The sequence below is a fragment of the Phyllopteryx taeniolatus genome, chromosome 4 (assembly GCF_024500385.1).
Source record: "Phyllopteryx taeniolatus isolate TA_2022b chromosome 4, UOR_Ptae_1.2, whole genome shotgun sequence".
Classification (NCBI taxonomy): domain Eukaryota; kingdom Metazoa; phylum Chordata; class Actinopteri; order Syngnathiformes; family Syngnathidae; genus Phyllopteryx; species Phyllopteryx taeniolatus.
Window position 1 is genome coordinate 1688546 of NC_084505.1, and position 23083 is coordinate 1711628.

Consider the following 23083-nt stretch of genomic DNA (forward strand, 5'->3'; position numbering starts at 1 on the left):
GATCTTATGCGCTAAATTGTCTGGGGCTTTATGGGTTCAGCCTCCCTCCGCCCCGAACAGAATGGTGTTCTGTTATTGGACAGTATATGACAAAATAAGAGCTTACACCGAAAGTGCTGTACTGCTTAAATGCTGATAGAGTGACATCGTTTTGATCAAATAGAACAGAATAGAATAAGGGGCTTTTATTGTCACTGTACAAACATTTGCTTTGTAAAGTGTACGTCTATCTTAGAAAACACACCCACACAACTAAACATGTATGCACAAAGAGACAGGAATTGTATTCAAGGGGGAAACTGAACTAAAAGAGAGGTCACACAACTTTTGAATTTGTAACTGTTTTCATGGGTTAATCTATTAGATTTGGGTTCCTTAACCATTTTTTGTTTCATGTTCATTTGTGTATTATTGTTATTTGAGCTGTCATATGATTTGTGCATGGGTGGTAATGTCACAGTGGCTGGAGGAGCGAAACTTGGGATGCAGTTGGTAGACAATAGTGTGTGTACAAGATTATAGTTTGTTAGGCTGTGTGCTTTAATGACAAGTGAGTAGCGATGCACAAGTACACATGTAAAAGTGCCCTGTTAACAAAAAGTACCTGTGTTTTAATGTTACATACAGCGGGTACGGAAAGTATTCATCCATCCATCCATTTTCTGAGCCGCTTCTCCTCACTAGGGTCGCGGGCGTGCTGGAGCCTATCCCAGCTATCATCGGGCAGGAGGTGGGGTACACCCTGAACTGGTTGCCAGCCAATTGCAGGGCACATACAAACAAAGAACCATTCGCCCGCACATGCACACCTACGGGCAATTTAGAGTCTCCAATGAATGCATGTTTTTGGGATGTGGGAGGAAACCGGAGTGCCCGGAGAAAACCCACGCAGGCACGGGGAGAACATACAAACTCCACACAGGCGGGGCCGGGGATTGAACCCCACTCCTCAGAACTGTGAGGCTGACGTGCTAACCAGTCGGCCACCGTGCCGCCACAATGAACTCAAGTCAAAAAATTGCCAGCATTTTGTAATGGAATTGTAGGTTAGGTGTTTAAGAAGTTGATCGCAAGAGGGAAGAAGCTGTTGGAATGTCTGCTAGTTCTAGTTTGCATTGATCGGTAGCGCCTACCTGAGGGAAGGAGCTGGAAGAGCTGGTGACCGGGATGTGGAGGGTCCGAGAGGATTTTGCACGCTCTTGTCTTAGTTCCGGCAGCGTGCAAGTCCTCAAGGGTGGGTGTGTACCGACAATCCTTTCAGCAGTTTTTATTGTCCGTTGCAGTCGGAGTTTGTCCTTTTTTGTAGCAGCACCAAACCAGACTGTGATAGAAGAACACAGGACTGATTCGATGACCGCTGTGTAGAACTGACTCATCAGCTCCTGTGGCAGGCCGTGCTTTCTCAGAAGCTGCAGGAAGTACATCCTCTGCTGGGCCTTGTTGAGGACGGAGTTGATGTTGGTCGCCCACTTCAGGTCCTGAGAGATTGTAATTCCCAGTAACTTGAAGGTCAGACCCCCTTAAATTGAGCTCTTAAATCTTTGCTAAACTCATTTAAATTAATTTTGCCCTTGTTGATGTACACACAGCACCCCATATTAACAGGGGAAAAAACGGAATTGTTGACATTTTTGAAGACTTATTAAAAAAGAAAAACTGAACTGTCATACAGCCATAAGTATTCAGACCCTTTGCTGTGACACTCATATATTGAACTCGGGTACTGTCCATTTCTTCTGATCATCCTTGAGACTGTTCTACACCTTCATTGGAGTCCAACTGTGTTTGATTCTACTGATTTGGATTTGATGAGGAAAGCCACACCCATGTCTATATAAGACCTTACAGCTCACAGTGCATGTCAAAACAAATGAGAATCATGAGGTCAAAGGAACTGCCTGAAGAGCTCAGAGACAGAATTGTGGAAAGGCACTGATCTGGCCAAGGTTACAAAAAAAATGAAAAAATCTTTTTCAATCTTGTCGGTGTGGGACTATTTTGGGGTGTCTCAGACAAATAACACGTAAGTTATTTGCAGTCTGTGCACAACTGAAGTACGTCGTGGGGAAAGTCATTTAAATGCGTCAACACAACAAATTTTAATGGGGCACCCGAAGAATGTACACAAGGAGGAGCGTGCCGCGTTCAAGCAACGCAGCGTGGGGCGGGAGGGAATTTTAAAAAAGGAAAAGCCAAACGGACGCAAACTCTGGACAACACCCGTCCATATAGCATGTCATTAAACGTATTTGTTAAAGTAATTTAATTACAGTAAGTTAGCACCCATTATTTCTGTCATGTTGTAATGTTGATTTGAGCTAAACTTATGTCAGTGGCCAATCCTTGAATGCCCCCTAGAGGTTATTGATGTTTTAACTTTTGTCTAAAATGCTCGAGAATAATTTTGAGTATACAGTATACAAGTATATACCATAAATGAACAAGTCATGTAAATAGACACATTGCTCCATCTTGTGATCGGATCGGTGATCGGTTATCGTTTTTTTTTAAATTGCTGATCGGTGATTGGTGATCGGCCCCAAAAATCCTGATCGTTTAAAGCCTAACAGTAACCTACACTCAGCCTTATGCATAAATGTATGTATGGTATTTCGTAATCTTTTGCCTCCTGTTTGATTACTCAATTTATTATCTGAATACACAGGAGAGGACACGCAATCGTAGCCACGCGCTACATGTTTGGGGGATTCGTCCACCGTCCCCATTGTCTCTGGTGTCACAAACGTGGAGGATTCCTCCACCGTCCCTGGCATCTCCTCCGGCATCCCCAGTGTCTCTTATGCAATTACGCTCCAAGAACCGGCTGCTGCTGCGCGCCCGACTGGCTGTGACCTCACCCGTGCTGTGCTCGAGTCTCAAGAAGAGATTATGAGGGCAATAGGTGGCGTAAAATGATTGCCTTGATCAATTAATGTGTCCTCACAAATATCAGTGATTAATTAAATACACTGGTTAACAAGTGAAAGTCCTTGCCTCTTTTACATTATTGAAATCAAATGTTGTCGGGGATGAATTGTTCATCGGTGCTAATTGTTCATGTGTCTCTGATGTGCAGAGCTATTATAACAGTTTCCCAGCATCACCTCTAAGTGAACCGCCAAAGCACCAACAGGTGTAGAAACATGCGTATGCCAGCCATGCGGTTGGCGTGAGGCACCGCACGTTTCCACGGTCATTTCACTCTTGATACATCTGAACTTTGCCATGAAAAAGAATGTGCGGCCCTGGATATTTTTTTGCTTTATGACGTTTTCTGGATTTGGGTGCATCCCAAGTTTCAGTAAGAATTCCACGCAAGTCTTTGGACATGAGGCCTCTGCTCCACCATGAAGTCCTTGTGTGCCATGGGTTGCACCTCCGTGGCACTGCTCAGCTCCTGTTGCAGGATGAAGGCATTTGTTGCGGCAATGTCCAAGATGTGCAGCAGCACAGTCGTGTACCAGCAAGCAGTTTTCCAATAAGTGGAGTAGTACTGGAGAAGCTGTTGTACGCCATGATTGGTGTAGGACAGCAAATGTCAGGTAATGACTCTTGTGCTTTTACACACAAATTATTTGTACAACTCCAAAAAGCAGTTCCTGTCCACCACAATGCAGAGGGGTGTGTCCCTTCTCTGTTTGTCCACCTGGAGGCAGCATTTGCATTTCAGTTTGCCTTTGGTGCCTTTTTGGCCAGCCTCTAGGGCTGTGACAATGGGTACAGGAACATGATCAGCTCTTCTGTTCTCTTGAACTCCTGTCTTGTCCATGCCACAAAGCTGAGACACCAGCTGAAGTTGTGTGCCACGGGTTCTTAGCACTACTCAGCTCCCGGTGCAGGATGAAGGCGTTTGTTGTGGGAATGTCCAAGAAGTGCAACAAAATCCTGTACCAGTGAACAGTTTTCCTATGGGTGGAGTAGTAACAGAGAAGCTAGTCTGATTGGTCAACTCTCCCCATATTTTTATTGTATGCCATGATTTGTCTAGGACAGGAAATGTCCCTCACAACCCAGCATCCATCTCCATCCTTCACCTTTCTCTGCACTGTCACACCTGACAATGCGGGATGGCTGGTGGAGCACACTGACACTTCCTGTGTGTCCATTCACTTCACATAAACAAGTGGGCCCTCTCTAAGCTATATCACAGAGCCTCTTGCACACTTCCTGGTGAGAGCACTTACTCTCCCTCTGAGGCATCCTTTTGTGCTCTCCTTGTACGTGCCACATGCTCCGAATTTCATGCTGACCAGACTCATGAAGAGTTTGGGACTTGTATACAAATTGTCTATGTAAATATGGCACCCAGTGCCAAGACAGGACAGATGAATAAGGCTCATGACCATATCATGGGACAGCCCGTGCACACTTGCAGTTTGAGTCTTGCCAGTGTGTGTACTGAACCTGGTGTTGTTCCTGCTTGATTAATTTGGATCCTTAGAAGGTATCGCCTCGTCTCAACGTAGACCTTCATTCTTCAAACTCCATGCATGACAAGAGTAATTTCCTCACTTCTGAGGTTTAGTTTGTTTGCACCTTTATGGGTAATGTAGTTGGTGTCAGAGGCCAAGTCTATTAACGTTCCAACTTTTTGCCCAGCATTTGCAGCTCTATTGAGAAGCATCATGATTACTGGAAGCTCCTGCATTCCACTTTCCCTCAAAAGGTTTGGCTGACTGATTTCAGTATTAAAGGCCATTGATGCAATGTTTGAGAATGCTTCTCGACATTGTTTTGCTAGTTCTAGTGAGAGTTTGTTCAAGAGGTCCTCTTGATTCTCTGTAAACTTTTCCGTGCCTTTTTCTTTATCCAGACGCAATTTGTTCTTTTCCAGACATCCTCTGCTTTTCCTCACTTCTAAGTTGGCGCATAGATAATAATGATGCTCTGGGATGTGTACCTTTTTACACTCTTGTTTTTTACATAGAAAGCCAGGTTTACAGTATGAATGGTCATCATGAACTTTGTGACATTTCATGCATGCTCGAAGCCTCCTCACTGCAAGCCTTTCTCTCTACTTGTTTTAGTGTTCGGAACTGCTGACAAAAGTAAAGCTTGTGCTTTCCATCACCAGACTTTCAATCTCAAAATCACCTGATTTTGCAGATCTGGTTCTAGCATGGGCGGCACGGTGACCGACTGGTTAGAGCGTCAGCCTCACAGTTCTGAGGACCCGGGTTCAATCCCCGGCTCCGACTGTGGAGTTTGCATGTTCTCCCCGTGCCTGCGTGGGTTTTCTCCGAGCACTGCGGTTTCCTCCCACATCCCAAAAACATGCATAAATTGGAGACTCTAAATTGCTTGTAGGTGTGACTGTGAGTGCAAATGGTTGGTTGTTTGTATGTGCTCTGCGATTGGCTGGCAACCAGTTCAGGGTGTACCCCGCCTCCTGCCCGATGACAGCTGGGATAGGCTCCAGCACGCCCGCGACCCTAGTGAGGAGAAGCGGCTTAGAAAATGGATGGATGGATGGATGGATGGTTCTAGCATTTCATGGCTCAGTTTTAACTTATTTTCTGCTTGGGTCTTCCTCCCTCAGGTGCTCCAGCTGTTCATATATGCTCTCCAGCTCTTTAAGAACTAAGAGGAGACTGTCGAATCGATTCTTGGGTGTCACAGCATTCCTCTCGTCTGCAGCACAGACCAGCCATTGCTTCTTCAGGTTTTCTGGACGCTTACTCTCAATTAACTTTATCATCAGTGGATTTTTAAATGCACCTGTGTCTCCGAGATCAGTCAAATCCTCAAGTGCCTTCTCAACCGCTTGAATTAATTCTACTATTTTGTGTGGTTGATAACCTCTAACAGCTGGTATTTCTGTAGGTCCTCTACTATTTCAATAGCAATTGATGTTTGGTTTCCAAACCGGTTTCCCAAATGTCATATACTGTGTTGTAGGCTGTGAGCCGTAGATGTGGTATGATTTTGTCATCCAGACTGTCCAATAACTGAAATTTCTTCACCGCTCTTGATTTTCGGTTCACCTTGTCTTTGTAGTGCTTCCCAATCCTTTGTCCACCTATGGAAATCACGCTTGCAGGGAGCAAATTTAGGAAGGGCTGTTGGTTTCAGCTTCACGGTTGGAACTGGATGGCTTTCAATTGCAATTTTTGTTAGACTTTCAACATCGTGTTTAATCCTTTCCTCTATGAAGTCAGCCTTTCTGGAAACTACTTGAATGGTCCAGAGCTCCAACTTTTTAAAGTGACCCTGGATATATTTCGGCTCATCTGGAGGGATCCAGCCTTTCCATTCACTATAGACCTCTTTGGCAGCCTTTTCAAGTTCTTGCATGTGGGTGAATATAAAGTTATAGGCCTCCTGATTGCCATTTGGTTTTGTAGCAGCCGCACATTCACACGTAGCCTCTAATGCTTTCACTGCTGTGCATACTTCACTTTTCCCAAAGTTAGCCCAGAGAGACTCCTGGATCAGACTATTGACCTCCTTTAGCTTTGACTCACACTCACTTGCAGTCTTGTTATGTCAGATTTTTGCCACTCAGTCAACTCAGCTTCTTCGCTTGTATCCAGCTGCATCTCCATCTTTGCAATAAGCTCAGCCTCCATGTCCTCTTTTGCCTCCATAACTTTCCTTGCCTCTATTTTAAGTTTGCCGAAATTATCCTTGAGTTCCTTTTCGGTCATGTCTCTGTAGTTCCTCATAACACTATTGGCCAAACGAGAAAGTCTTTTTGCTGTGGTTCTCCAACTTCAGTTGCTCAAGTGACTCAACTTCAAGGTCAGCCATCTTTAATTTCAGTATTCCAATTGATTTGAGGCGTTATGAATGATACTTGAAAGTTGGTCTATCTTGTCTGCTGGCTCGTCACCGCGTGAACACAGGCCGGTTTTTGCATTGTCAAGTTCCTGAAGTTTTGCCATGCAATATCCCCACTTAAAAGGGATAGAATCGTCGACTCAGAGGTTTCGCTGGAATTCAGTTAAATGACCAGGCAGCTTTCCTTTTCTTCCTTTTATTTGTGTGCAGTTTTAGGACATCTCAACAAGCCATTAGCCTCAGCCTCTGAAAAAAACAAAAAAAATGTATTTGAATTCTGAACATAATTTCATTAATATTTCCAATGGCTATATACAAAATACAAGACAAACACCTGAGAAAATACATCCTGTGACACCTGACCTCAAAATACATCCTGTGACACCTGACCTCCATCCATCCATCCATCCATCCATCCATCCATTTTCTGAGCTGCTTCTCCTCACTCAGGTCGCGGGCGTGCTGGAGCCTATCCCAGCTAACATCGGGCAGAAGGCGAGGTACACCCTGAACTGGTTGCCAGCCAATCGCAGGGCACATATAAACAATCAACCATTCGCACTCACATTCACACCTATGGGCAATTTAGAGTTGTCAATTAACCAACCATGCATGTTTTTGGGATGTGGGAGGAAACCGGAGTGCCCGGAGAAAACCCATGCAGGCACGGGGAGAACAGGCAAACTCCACACAGGCGGGGCCGGGGATTGAACCCTGGTCCTCAGAACTGTGAGACAGATGTTCTAACCAATCGTTCACCATTCCGCCAATACCTGACCTGTTCCATTAAATTGAAAATAAAGTGCAAATCCGGCGACCCACTGCTGTCAGTTCTTTCAGCCTGTTTGTCAAGTATGAATCTCACTTTTTAATATTTATTCTGAGTCTATTTTTAATGCCTTTTAACATAACAGATCTTAAATAGATCTCTGGAACTGTGCAAAGTACCATCCTGTTTCAAACGCTCCACCATCATTCCAGTCTCCAAGAAACCTGCAATCTCGGGTCTAAATGACTACAGGACTGTCGACTTGACATCTGTGGTCATGAAGTCCTTTGAACGTCTCGTGCTGGACCACCTCAAGAGTGTCACAGGTCCCCTGCTGGACCCCCTGCAGTTTGTCTACCAAGCGAACAGGTCTGCGGATGATGCAGTCAACATGGGACTGCACGTCATCCTTGAACACCTCGACAGTGCAGGGACCTACGCGAGGATCCTGTTCGTGGACTTCAGCTCAGCGTTCATCACCATCATCCCTGAACTCCTTTCATCCAAGCTTCTCCAGCTCAGCGTCTCACCTGCCATCTGCGAGTGGATTTACAGTTTTCTGACGGGCAGGACACAGCAGGTCAGGCTGGGGGAGGCCACCTCATCCACACGCAGCATCAGCACTGGGGCGCCCCAAGGTTCTGTCCTCTCTCCGCTGCTCTTCCTTCTCTACACGAACGACTGCCCCTCAGCGCACCCGACTGTCAAACTCCTGAAGTTTGCAGATGACACCACTGTCATCGGCCTCATCAAGGACGGTGACGAGTCTGCATATCGACAGGAAGCGGAGTGGCTGGAGCTGTGGTGCGGCCGACACAACCTGGAGCTGAACACGCTAGAGATGATCGTGGACTTCAGGAGGCATCCTTCGCCACAGCTGCCCCTCACGTTGTCCAGCTGCCTTGTGTCAACCGTCGAGACCTTCAAGTTCCTGGGAACTACAGTCTCTCAGGACCTGAAGTGGGCGACCAACATCAACTCCGTCCTCAAAAAGGCCCAGCAGAGCATGTACTTCCTGCGGCTTCTGAGAAAGCACGGCCTGCCACCGGAGCTGCTGAGGCAGTTCTACACAGCGGTCATCGAATCAGTACCTTGTTCTTCCATCACAGTCTGGTTTGGTGCTGCTACAAAAAAGGACAAACTCCGACTGCAACGGACAATCAAAACTGCTGAAAGGATTGTCGGTACCCCCCCACCAACCCTTGAGGATTTGCACGCTGCCAGAACTAAGACAAGAGCGTGCAAAATCCTCTCGGACCCTCCGCATCCCGGTCACCAGCTCTTCCAGCTCCTTCCCTCAGGTAGGCGCTACCGATCAATGCAAACTAGAGCTAGCAGACATTCCAACAGCTTCTTCCCTCTTGCAATCAACTTCTTAAACACCTAACCTACAATTCCATTACAACAAGCTGGCAATTTTTTGACTTGAGTTCGTTGTCACATTTCTGTGGGGCCAATTATACATTACTCGTGCACTCACTGTAGTTGTCTCGCCATGCTGCACTATTTGCATATACTGGCCACTCATGCCAGAGTAGCATCTGCTCCATTTGCACACTGATTGAGGAGTATCTGCAACATTTGCACAACCAACATTGTCCCAGATTATCGCACTACTCGTCACTTTAAACCGCATGCACTCCTTGAAGTCTCGGCGCCCTTTGCACAATGGTCATTGCACCGCACTATTGCAATATTAGTCATTCAAAGTGCTCTAAGTGCTAGAGGTCTCTGCATCTTTTTGCACAATTGTCAAAAAAAAAAAATGTACCGGCATTACCAGATAACTAGCAACCCTTTACTGCTCAGTGACTGTTTTTTTTTTTTGACTGTCTTTATGTCTCAAAAATTTTCTCTGTCAATTGACTGTCTGTCGTCGTACTAGAGTGGCTCCAACTACTGGAGACAAATTCCTTGTGTGTTTTTTGGACATACTTGGCAAATAAAGATGATTCTGATGTCGATTTTTTTCCGGTGTTCTACCACTAACTAATATTACTTTTTAATCTTAGTAACTTACATTACTTAATATACCCTGAGATTCCACAATAAATATTAATTTCATGATTTCTCAAAAGACAAGATCAAATTAACACCCCACATATTTCACACAATTTCATCACATTTCAATAAATCTGAGATGTTAAACAATTAGCACACATGGGTACTAAATGGTAAACAACCCACGCGTAACTAGGCAACCAGCTCTACGGTAGCGCTCACACAAACAACGATTTAACTGCTAGTCTCTTACCGGCTGCCTCTCCAGCATTTGTAAATAGAGTCGTCTTCTTCTTCTTCTTCTTGTTTGTTGGCGGGTTGGCATCAAACGTTCAAGATGCATTACCGCCATCTACTGTGCTGGAGTGTGGGTCAGAGTACGTCTATACATATGTATACTACAATGGAGCGAAATAAATAAATAAAAAACAAATAAACTTTATACTATATTCTCTTTCTCAATCCTGTTTCATTTAAAAACTGAAACAAGGCTTTGATCTTAATTTCTTCAGTGTTCAGTACATTTCGAAGTGTAAATACCTGGAACCCCACTTTTCTTTAACTCATCTCTTAACCTCCCTCTATTTATGTCATGCCTTTGACAATAACAAATAACATGTTCAACACTCCTTCTCCACTCCACATTCACACAAACCTGTACCATGCTTCCCAATTAAATGCATTGTCCCATTCAGCCCTGTATGTCCTAATCTTCATCTTGTGGTTGGGCATCTGTGGCCCAATGGTTAAGATCATTGCCTGCCACTGTGGGGGACATAGGTTCAAGACCCCGACTGGACCATCTGCCAACATCCCCAGGACTCATGGCTGTGGTGTCCTTGAGCAAAACACTGATACCCTGAAATGCTCCCCGGGCGCTCCAGCTGCCCCCTGCTCCAGTGTGTTCCACTAATGTGTATGTGTTCACTGTGATGGGTTAAATGCAGAGAACAAAGTTCATGTTCATGCATGCATGTTCATGACAATAAAAGGTTATTCTTCTTCTTATGATTGTTTGTTCCTTTCTGTTTCTCCCCACTGCTTTCATGGCCCCCACCGTCTGATGACTTTTATAGAAATGCCGTCCTCCATTCCAAAGTTTTTGCCATTCTGTTTTGATTATGTTTTCAACATAAGCCTTTGAATTCACCCATCCCAAAAGGTATTCCCAAACATTCTTCTTGTTTAAGTGCTTGTTTTGCAAAATAATCAGCTTTTTCATTCCCCTTTATTCCTTTATGTGCTGGAACCCAAATAAACCTGACGCTCGTCTATAATTTACTTAATCTATACAATATCTCATAAATTTCAAATAACACGTCTGACCTACTTTGCGATACCATGTTATTTAAGGACAATAATGCTGATAATGAATCTGAACAGACAACAAACCCGCTTTAATCTGTTTTGTTCAACCAATTGTAATGCCATCATGATTGCAAGCAATTCCACTGTACATACTGCTAAGTGATCGGATGTCCGTTCCTGAATGTTTATACTTAATTCTGGAATGACAGACTTGAGCCGTCACCTTATCGTGGTGGAGGGGCTTGTGTGTCCCAATGATCCTAAGAGCTAAGTTGTCTGGGGCTTTATGCCCCTGGCAGGGTCACCCATAGCAAACAGGTTCTAGGTGAGGGACCAGACAAAGCACGGCTCAATGACCCCTTATGATGACGACAAAAAAATGGACTCAGGTTTCCCTTGCCCGGACACAGGTCACCGGGGTCCCACTCTGGAGCCAGGCCTGGAGGTGGGCCTCGAAGGCGAGCCCCTGTTGGGCCTGCGCCCAAGGGGCCCGGCCAGACACAGCCCGAAAGGGTAAAGTGGGTCCCCCTTCCCATGGGCTCACCACCTGTGGGAGGGGCCATAGGGGTCGGGTGCTGGCCGGTGGCCGAAAGCGGGGACCTTGGTGATCCGATCCTCGGCTACAGAAGCTGGCTCTAGGGATGTGGAATGTCACCTCTCTGGCAGGGAAGGAGCCCGAGCTGGTGTGTGAGGTCGAGAAGTTCTGACGAGGTATAGTCGGACTCGCTTCCACGCACAGCTGGGGCTCTGGTACCAGTCCTCTTGAGAGGGGTTGGACTCTCTTCCACTCTGGGGTTGCCCACGGTGAAAGCGCTGAGCAGGTATGGGTATACTTATTGGTCCCCGGCTCGGCGCCAGTACGTTAGGGTTCACCACAGTGGACGAGAGGGTAGCCTCCCTCCGCCTTCAGGTGGAGGGACGGGTCCTGACTGTGCCTATGCACCAAACAGCAGTTCAGAGTACCCACCCTTTTTGAAGTCCTTGGAGGGGGTGTTGGAGAGCGCTCCCACTGGGCACTCCATCGTTCTGCTGGGGGACTTCAATGCTCACGTGGGCAATGACAGTGAGACCTGGAAGTGCGTGATTGGGAGGAATGCCCCCCCCCCCCCCAAAATCAGAACTCGAGCGGTGTTCTGTTATTAGACTTCTGTGCTCATCACGGATTGTCCATAACAAACACCACGTTCAAGCATAAGAGTGTCCACACGTGCACTTGGCACCAGGACACCCTAGGTCGCAGTTCGATGATCGACTTTGTGGTCGTGTCATCGGACTTGCGGCCGAATGTCTTGGACACTCGGATGAAGAGAGGGGCGGAGCTGTCAACTGATCACCAACTGGTGGTGAGTTGGCTCCGATGGTGGGGGAAGATGCTGGTCCGACGTGGCAGGCCCAAACCTATTGTGAGGGTCTGCTGGGAAAGTCTGGCAGAATCCCCTGTCAGAAGGAGTTTCAACTCCCACCTCCGGCATAACTTTGCTCATGTTCCGGGGGAGGCGGGGGACATCGAGTCCGAGTGGACCATGTTCCGCGCCTCCATTGCTGAGGCGGCCGACCGGAGCTGTGGCTGTAAGGTGGTTGGTGCCTGTTGTGGCGGTAATCCCCGAAACCGTTGGTGGACACCAACGGTGAGGGATGCCGTCAAACTGAAGAAGGAGCCCTATCGGGCCTTTTTGGCCTGTGGGACTCCTGAGGCAGCGGATGGGTACCAGCTTGCCAAGTGGAATGCAGCTTTGGTGGTTGCTGAAGCAAAAACTCGGGCATGGGAGGAGTTCGGTGAGGGCATGGAGAAAGACCTCCGAACGGCTTCGAGGAAATTCTGGTCCACCATCCGGCGTCTCAGGAGGGGGAAGCAGTGCACCATCAACACTATGTACTCGGGACGTTGTGAGCCGGTTGGGAGAATACTTCGAAGACCTCCTCAATTCCACCGACACGCCTTCACATGAGGGAGCAGATTCTGGGTTCTCTGAGGCGGGATCTCCTATCTCTGGGGTTGAGGTCACCAAGGTGGTTAAAAAGCTCCTCGGTGGCAAGGCCCCGGGGGTGGATGAGATTCGCCCGGATTCCTCAAGGCTCTGGATGTTGTACGGCTGTCCTAGTTAACACTCATCAACACTCATCAACACTCATCAAGCCGTGACCTCTAACTCTCACTGGAGCAGTTCACAGCTGAGTGTGAAGCGGCTGGGATGATAATCAGCACCTCCAAATCAGAGACCATGGTCCTCAGTCGGAAAAGGGTGGTGTGCCCTCTGCAGGTCGGGGATGAGATCCTGCCCCAAGTGGAGGAGTTCAAGTATCTTGGGGTCTTGTTCATGAGTGACGGAAGCATGGAACGGGAGATCGACAGGCGGATCGGTGCACCATCTGCAGCGATGCGGACTTTGTATCGATCCGTTGTGGTAAAGAAGGAGCTAAGCCGAAAGGCGAAGCTCTCGATTTACCGGTCGATCTACGTTCCTACCCTCACCGATGGTCACGAGCTGTGGGTCGTGACTGAAAGAACAAGATCCCGGATACAAGCGGCCGAAATGAGTTTCCTCCGCAGGGCGTCTGGGCTCTCCCTTAGAGATAGGGTGAGAAGCTCGGTCATCCGGGAGGATCTCACAGTAGGGCCGCTGCTCCTCCACATCGAGAGGAGCCAGATGAGGTGGCTGGGACATCTGATTTGGATGCCTCCCAGACGCCTCCCTGGTGAGGTGTTCTGTGCACGTCCCACCGGGAGGAGACCCCGGGGACAACCCAGGACACGCTGGAGAGACTACATCCTTCGGCTGGCCTGGGAACGCCTTGGGATCCGCTCGGAAAAGCTGGATGAAGTGGCTGGGGAGAGGGAAGTCTGGGCGCCCCTGCTAAAGCTACTGCCCCCTGACCCGACCTCGGATAAGTGGTAGAAAATTGATGGATGGATGGATGGATGACACATGCAAAAGCTCTTCTCCCATTCCCAATATCTTTTGAACCATCAGTAAAAACAGTGGTGTGCAATGTATCAGAATCAGAATCATCTTTATTTGCCAAGTATGTCCAAAAACACACAAGGAATTTGTCTCCGGTAGTTGGAGCCGCTCTAGTACGACGCCAGACAGTCAATTTACAGAACACTTTGGAGACAGAAAGACATTGACATAAAAAAACAAAACAGTCACTGAGCAGTAAAGGGTTGCTAGTTATCTGGTAATGCCGGTACATTTTTTTTTTCTGACAATTGTGCAAAAAGATGCAGAGTCATCGAGCACTTAGAGCAGTTCGAATTACTAATATTGCAATAGTCCGGTGCAATGACCATTGTGCAAAGGGCGCCGAGACTTCAAGGAGTGTATGCGGTTTAAAGTGACGAGTAGTGCGATAGTCTGGAACAATGTTGGTTCTGCAAATGTTACAGATACTCCTCAATCAGTGTGCAAATGGAGCAGATGCTACTCTGGCATGAGTGGCCAGTATATGCAAATAGTGCAGCATGGCGAGACAACTACAGTGAGTGCACGAGTAATACATAATTGGCCCCACAGAAATGTGACAACAAACTCAAGTCAAAAAATTGCCAGCTTGTTGTAATGAAATTGTAGGTTAGGTCTTTAAGAAGTTGATCGCAAGAGGGAAGAAGCTGTTGGAATGTCTGCTAATTCTAGTTTGCATTGATCAGTAGCGCCTACCTGAGGGAAGGAGCTGGAAGAGCCGGTGACCGGGGTGCGGAGGGTCCGAGAGGATTTTGCACGCTCTTGTCTTAGTTCTGGCAGCGTGCAAGTCCTCAATGGTGGGTAGGGGATACCGACAATCCTTTCAGCAGTGTTGTTCTAAGTCTCTGTTTGACTACTTCCTCCCAGTTTCCTTTTCCTTTATCACTGTGTACATCCAAAAGGGTGTTGCTGTATGAAAAATTGCTGGACTGTATGTTTTTATTATTAGTCCCATTTGATTTTTCAACTTATTTGCTGCCCACCCGTAACTATCTATTTTGGCTTTGCCACTCTCCCAACATGGCTGGAGAACCTCCACAGTTCGATGCTGTTTATGTTTGTGACTCTGGAATTTTGCTCAGTGGCTCAACATAAGCTGCTAAAATCTTAATCGCAAAGGCATTTCTCCCATCTCAACCTGTACTGCATTCGCTGGAGATGTCTTGAAAGCACCACAACATAATCTTAATGCATAGTTCTGCATGACTTCTATTTTTTTCAATAATGTTTTTGCTGCCCCTCTGTAGACCAGGCTTCCATAGTCCAATACTGATCTCATTAAACTAACATAAATGTTTTTTAACATGTTTTTACTTGCTCCCCAATCTGACCCCGTAAGACTTCTCCTTATTATTTAAAACCATTTTGCATTTTTTTCTCAACCTTGTTTATATCCTCACTCCAAGTCATGGTTGAGTCAAATACAACACCTAAAAAACCCCCAAAATTAACTTCTTATTGTTTTCCATACATTTTATCGACATCTTTAACCGTCCATCCATCCCTTCTCTGAGCCGTTTATCCTCACAAAGAGTGTTGGAGCCTATCCCAGCTATCATTGGGCAGGAGGCGGGGTACACCCTGAACTGGTTGCCAGCCAATCTCAGAGGACATCTTTAACCGTTTCCTAGTAAACAACACTACCTTTGTCTTTTCAACAGAAAAGTTAAATCCCCATCTATATGACCATTTCTCAACCATCCCAATTGCTTTCTGTATCTTATCTTGGATATACTGGATATTATTGCTTCCGTAACGCTCCATAATCCGCAAACAATGACTTTCCTATATCTGGGTCGATTTCTGCAAAAACGTCATTAATCATAATAGAAAACAATAATGGACTGATAACACTCACCTGAGGTGTCCCATTTTCCACCTTATATGCAGTAGATACACTCGAGCCAATCTTTACTTGAATCTACCTGTCCAACAAAAAGTCTCAGATCCAATTAAATGTTCTTCCATTAATCCCCATTTTATAGTTTAAATTTCAGTTTAATCAATAACCCCTCCTTCCACACCATATTATACGCTTTTTCAACATAAAAAAATAATGCTCGTAATGATTCTTTGTTGGCTTGCACTTTTCTTATTTCATTCTACAGACAAATTACCGGGTCCATTGTTCCCATCCTTTCCTGAACCCACTTTGATATGGAGATATTAGTCCTTGCTTCTCTAAATAATAATTTAGTCTATCTACTATCATCCGTTCCATAACCTTTCATATGTTTGATGTAAGTGCAATGGGTCTGTAGCTTGCTGGATTTGGGGGGTCTTTCCCTGGCTTAGGTATGATAGGTATGATCATTGCTTCTTTCCAGCGATTTGGTAGCTTGCCTTCTTCACGTATTCTATTGTACATTTCCAACAGTTTATTTTCTGTCTTTCTACCCAAATTTTTTAACATAATATAACAAATCTGATCTTTCCCGGGTGAGGTTAGTCCAGACTTAAATATTGCTCTCCTCATTTCTTGCAATGTAAGGGGTACATCCAATGTATTGCTAAAACTCTCATTTCTGTCTAATGCCCCAGCATAATCTTGTTTAGCTTTTTTCCCTCCCTCGTTTCCCCGCTTCTGTTAAATTATTAGAACTATGAGTGTTTTTCAAAACCTTTACCATTATTTAGTAGCATCTGCTCCATTGCACACTGTTTGAGGAGTATCTGTAACATTTGCACAACCAACATTGTCCCAGATTATCGCACTACTCGTCACTTTAAACCGCATACACTCCTTGAAGTTTCAGCGCCCCTTGCACAATGGTCATTGCAACGGTCTATTGCAATATTAGTCATTCGAACTGCTCTAAGTGCTAGAGGACTCTGCATCTTTTTGCACAATTGTTTTTGTCAATGTCTCTGTCTCCAAAGTGTTCTGTAAATTGACTGTCTGTTGTACTAGAGCGGCTCCAACTACCGGAGACAAATTCCTTGTGTGTTTTGGACATACTTGGCAAATAAAGATGATTCTGATTCTGATTCTGATTTCTGTTTTGTCTTTGTTTGATATCCCTATTTCATCTCCTTTCTGTATTACTGGGTATTTTCTCTCTTTCCAGACTCCCCTCATTTTTCTTATCATACCTCACACATTGGAGTTGTTCTTCCAATTTAGCTACAAAATTCCCTCCATTTCCTTTTCTTCGCTTCTTTGATTACTTTTCTTACCAGTGCCTGTGATTTTTTTATATTCTAGCAGTTTCTCAAAGTTATGTGTTCTTTTTAATGTTTTATAGGCCTAATTTATTTATTTAACTACTCTACTAACATTCTTCTGAGCACCATGGCACTGCTTTTCATTTCATTCTCCCTATACTTTCTGGTATTGCTGCTTGGGCCACCTTTATCATCTCCCTAAAATTGTTATCAATTACTTCAATACCTGCTTTAACATTTATTTACCCACTTTCCTTTTCACACAAATACTTAAACTGATCCCAATTTGCCTTATTCAAAACCCATTTTACCTCTCTCTCATCACCCTTACTTGTACCAGCCGCTTTATGTATGCGACATAGTATTGGACTATGACCACTAACGACTGTCATGTCCTCCATTATTTCCCACTCACAAATTGCTGCCAGACCCCCTGACACCAATGTTAAATACAGTGCTGAAGTATTACCTGTGTGAATATTTATTCAGATACCTCTCCCATCATTTAAACACACAAAGTGTCCTTCCTCCAACAATTGCTCTATCACCTCTTTTTTTTTTTATCAGTATTCCACCCTCCCCATAATGTGCTATGTCCATTAAAGTCACCATTCAGCTGTCCTTGAATTTGCTTTAGTTTGTTTGTTTGTTGTTAAATTTGTGCATGGATAATAAACATTTATAATTTTTATTTGCACTGTTTGTCCATATCTCTATAACTATAAATTCATCTTTCCCCTTGCTTACTATCTGATACGTTATATTGTCCTTGACAAAAGTTGCACACCCTCAACCAACACCAGTCAGCCTATCACATCGAATGTCTGTATAATATTTAATCTTAAAGTCTAAATTACTCTTCAGCCATGTCTCTTGAACACATTACTTCCGGAGAACTTGGTGCATTTGTTACAAATTTCTTAAATTCTTGTCCATTTGACAATAAACTTCTTGCATTCCATTGTACTATTAACACCATTTTATCTTATTATCCTGGGTTTGACGTCACTTTGGCCTGAGCACAAAGATAATCAAAAAACTATACTATTCAGCTTCTGTCAAAATGATGGATGACTGGAAATGACGCCATCATCGGTTGACGGACGTGGTGTTGTTGCTGGAAGTATTCCGGAAGTGACGCGTTTGCCGTCATCATCTGTTGCCGGAAGTGCCATGCTTGTTTGTTGCCGGCAATGTGCCGGAAGTGACGTGACTGTTTGGTGCCGGACATGACGTGATTGTTGCCGGAAATATACCGGAAGTGGCGTGATTGTTGACGGAAGTGTGTTGGAAGTCTACTCTGAAACCGGTTGTTGTGTTGTTGCCGGAAATGTGCCTGAAGTGGAGTGGTTGTTTATTGCTGGAAATCAGTCCGGAAGGTGTGAAATGTTCTGAACATGTTCCCCCACCACCAACCCCCGACCTTTCTTTTTTTTTTTTTTGTCCCACTATGAAATATGCCCGAACAAGCCTACAACATAAACGATGACATAGAAAACTATGATTCAAGCCTTACATCAAGAACAGTTCCGCAACTATGATCAGCGAGACGTGTGTCAGTATCATCCGAGGATCTAATCCAGATACAACCTGTAAATCTCTGTTGTTTCGGCGTAGGATTCAGCAACCTCCAACAACCTCCAACAGAACAACTTTAATGTGAATGGTCTCTGAGATCTGGCGAGAGTCACTCTACATTGGGGTATAGATTCTATCACGAAAAAAAGGAACTTCGTCTGTACATGAAGAATCAAGATGGTGAAAATGCATTACGGCAAATATGGGGACATTGAATTCCAATGATTGGGCTGTATTGAACCAGGCCGTGCCAGAAGTCATCATGAAAACTATACGCTCATCAGAGCCGTCGACGAACCTATCTATGGTATGGAAATCTAGATCTTCAGCATGCGGGGATGGGTTTTCGATGTTAAAATAAAATTAATTGAGGAGAAGGAAGAAGGTGAATGTGTGAAGCAGTCGGATTTAGAGTTTGCATTATCATCCTTCAATAGCGAATTAGGAGTGTTTTACAACATCTTAGTCTTACCATTGAGTGAATGGTTTGAAAAAATAGCGCTCGTTTCCAAAGACCTCTCAGCCCACTTACAACCAGCCATCAATGGAAGAACATCGTGAGTGTCAAAAGATCATTATCATTTCGATAACCACGCGTCTAATCCAACCCCCAGCACTCAACAAAATATAAAAAGATATGACTCAGCACACACACTTTTTCTCTGGTGAGACAAACCCTCTGTAAGAAGGAGAATGAAGGCAACGAGCACCACTCCGAGACGTCTGGCGACGCGTTGGGAACCCCTCGATGAGGTGACAGTAGTACCTTACGGTTCCACCGAGGCGGTACGGCCGGAAATCAGCGCAGATGCTCTACCCCCTTGTAATGAGTCTATAATTAAAACCAACGAGCAGGGAACCTCTGACCGCGTTGAAGAGACCATCGATATCCGATACTGACTACACGGCCACTTGCGACAACACCGACTGTGATCCGAATCCTACGGGGGAGGTACTAACACCGGCAGTTGAGGCAGAGAATGTCGTCAACATTGATGACGAGGTGGGGGAGACTTACTATATCTCTACCGAAGACACTGGCTTGCGAGAAGAGAACCATCAACCTGTACCCGCCCATCTCAACTGGCCGCCAACCCAGCAGTGTACAAACACTGATGTTGATGGAGGAGCAGACGACTTGAGTTGGACAGACCCCCCGGACAATTGGATGTCTTCAGATGTGGTACTTTGTATTAAGGTAACCATCCAATAGCTTCTCAGACGCTTCCTAAGAAAGTACAGTAAAGGTGAATGTTTTGGCTGTAGAATAAATCATTCTAATCAAAGAAAGCATAAATAGTGAAGTAGGGGAGGATTACTATTATATTACTATTAAACACTTCTATCATATCATACCAGACATATGCACAGAACACTTTCTACCAAGTATTCACTATATGTTAAATCTATGTTACCTGACAATGGATAGAGAGAGTTTGCTGGAGAATTACATCAGTCATGGGGAATCTGTTGAGAAAACCTTTGACTCCCCGACAATGTGTGGGGTTTGACATTTTGAATAGAACCATCAGATACACAGCAACCTCTGATAAAGACATGGAAGTTGAAATTTTTTTGGTTAATTATGTAAAAAGTCAGATTGGTTTCAGTGTCATTATTCCAACAACCGTGGGAATCTTTTGTCGACCAAGTCATATCTGAGGGTTGTTCATGTTTGTCTGACACATTTAAAAACATTTTGCAAAGTTGGGAGGGTGATATCGTAGTAGGTCACTTGATGGCTCTTTTCAGTTTGTTCATCGCTACCCAAAAATACCGTTTGCAAAACAACCAACCTGTGGACATACCCTATGAAGTGATGACTTTGCTATATGTTTTAGAGTTAAAAGTCCATCCTATGGTGTTATGAGACATTTACGATTATGAGATCTTAGAGCTCAGCTCTTACTTATTTTTCCTTTGTTTTACTATGACTGCATGTTTCATTAATACCTTTAGAACCTATATACACATCCTCTTTAGAACATGTTTTATACACTTGATTGTATGTGCTAATGTGATATGGTTTTAATTGGTCTGTGCTTGAACAGTGGTGCTTTGTTCCAGGGAATATAAAATGTAAATAAGATAAGGGTGTGGGGGTGTGCTGCTTGAAAGCTCCCAGTAGGGTGCATGTGGAGGCCACAGGGAACATCTGTTGGAGATAACAGTGGCTACAAAGCGTTGCTGTAAACTTTATGAGAACAGAGAAGTGTTGAGACAGCGTCTGGCACCAGCGGCAAACGGCCATCATTTCTGCATTGCAACGATGACGTCAATGGACCCTGGACCAATCAGACAAAGACAATTCCACACTTCCTCTTTGAAACATTGTATAAGTCTGGGGCAGGAACAGATAGCTTTGTTCGGACTACACTATCTCTGCTAAGGCTAAAATAGGGGTAGCTTGCGGACCCACAGCTCTGAAGTATGTATAGACTCCTCTGTCAGGAATAAATTGGTTGGCTTTTAATACGTCGTTATGATTGCAGTTCTTTCACGAAAACGAACACGCTTGGAACCTCGAGAGTTAATAGGTGATTTTAAAACACAGGTTCCTTTAAATGGTGACCGCGACGTGATCCTGGAAGGACATCCGATAAAAGGACAGAGGAGTGGACAGGGATTCAGTTGGACTGCAATCTCCCCGGTGCACCGACAGAAAGAGGTGAGCAGAAACCTGTTTGATTATATCACGAATTCTGCACATTGGAAATTGTGAAATTTGGGAGATTTGTGGTGCAATTGTTTCATTGTCAATAGTTACTAAGATGTTGTTATTGTTGTGTTAATTAGAAGTCAGGGTAACAGTGGACCTGACTGACCAGGGTAATTGATGACATGGTAAAAGTAGGGTAATGAGATACCTACTAGTCCTGTCGTAGACTAACTTGAAATCGGACGCGGTTTCATACTGTGACGTTTCGGTAGTCGTTGGGGATTTTGGGACCCCCAAAGACCGATTTAGAATAAGATGAGTGTGCCACCAAAACCCTGGGGTGTGAACTGGAGAGTCGAGTGTAGAGGTAATTAATGTGATATGTATCAGAGTGATTACCAGAAGTTATTGGAGGATTTGTGGATTGAAATAGAAGGTCAGTTGTTGGCTGGCATTGAAAGAAAGAAGCAGAAAAAGAAAAAAGCAGAATTTAGAAGTGTGTGGGCAAAGTGGAAAAAGAAAAAGAAGATAGAAAGGCAGAAATGTACATTGTTTCATGTAGCAGATGAGTTTCAGAAGGAAGAAAGAGAGGTTATTTTGAAGGGAAAAGAGATGAAGGAAAAGTTGGACACTGCAGGGTGGATGGAGAAAAGAGATTTGAATAAGAAAATAGAAGAGAATGAAAAATTGAGGAGAAATGTTCACGAGATTTGTGTGGTGTCCACTGCCATGGCAGCTGTTCGGCGCGAAAAAGCGCGACAAATTGACCCACTAAATTCAATACGGACCTTCCCAAAGGCGGCCCCCCATTAACTTCCCTTTATCCCTTTGCCGGTTGAGGGAGCCGCTCAAATGACAGACCAAGACACTGGGGAAGTAAAACTCCCATCGGCACCCCCAGCCTACGCTACTCTTAACCCATCCGACAAACGACAACCCACGTACCCACTACAGGCGCCCATATACCAAATAGTGGGCGAAGTGAACCTGGTTGGTATGTCAGCAACACCCGACTTGACCCAACAGCAGCAAACCACTATGGAAGAAATAGTGGCTGCTAACCAACAAGGTACAGTAGAATACCACAGTTCTAATTGCCAAATTTTGAGACAACAGGAACCTTCCTCGAGAAGAGACGAGCCCGGAGACAGTGGAGCGGGCAACACGGAGGAAGAGTTGACTTCTTGTTGGATTTATCTTACCCAACATTATAAAAAATAGACACAAAAGGAATGAAGACGCTGGTTTCTTTTTCTCATGAGGAGGGCGTATAGGAGATTGTTCAGATCACAGTCTCTCAACACGCTCTAAACAATCCCCCCCCCTCGCTCCTGCATTTATTTGAAATAGGAGGGATTTACAAATCATAATGTTCTAAGCAATAAGACACAACACAAAATATTTGATAATAAGAGGGTTTTTCCCAGACATAGTATTCTAAACAATAAGACACGACACATAATATTTGATAATAAGAGGGTTTTTCCCAGACATAGTATTCTAAGCAATAAGACACAACACAAAATATTGGACCAACACTTGTCCCGACCCGACCACATCCGATCACGTCCTTGGTCCAGGCGCCCTTTCATCGGATGATGCTGAGTCATCTTTTCGAAGGCGAGACATCTAAAATCGTCCATAATACTAATGCAAGCTAAGCAAATAAATGATAACTTCTACAATTGATCTAACATTTCCCTCCTGTTTATCATGTATTTGCACAAATTCTCATATCATCTTACAGTCACTTCATTTCGATTTTTAACTGTAGAATCATTTTTATGAAACAAAGACATTTACACTCAGAGTAAACTTGTCATATATGAATGTTGTAGTTTAAACATCGTAATCATCTGT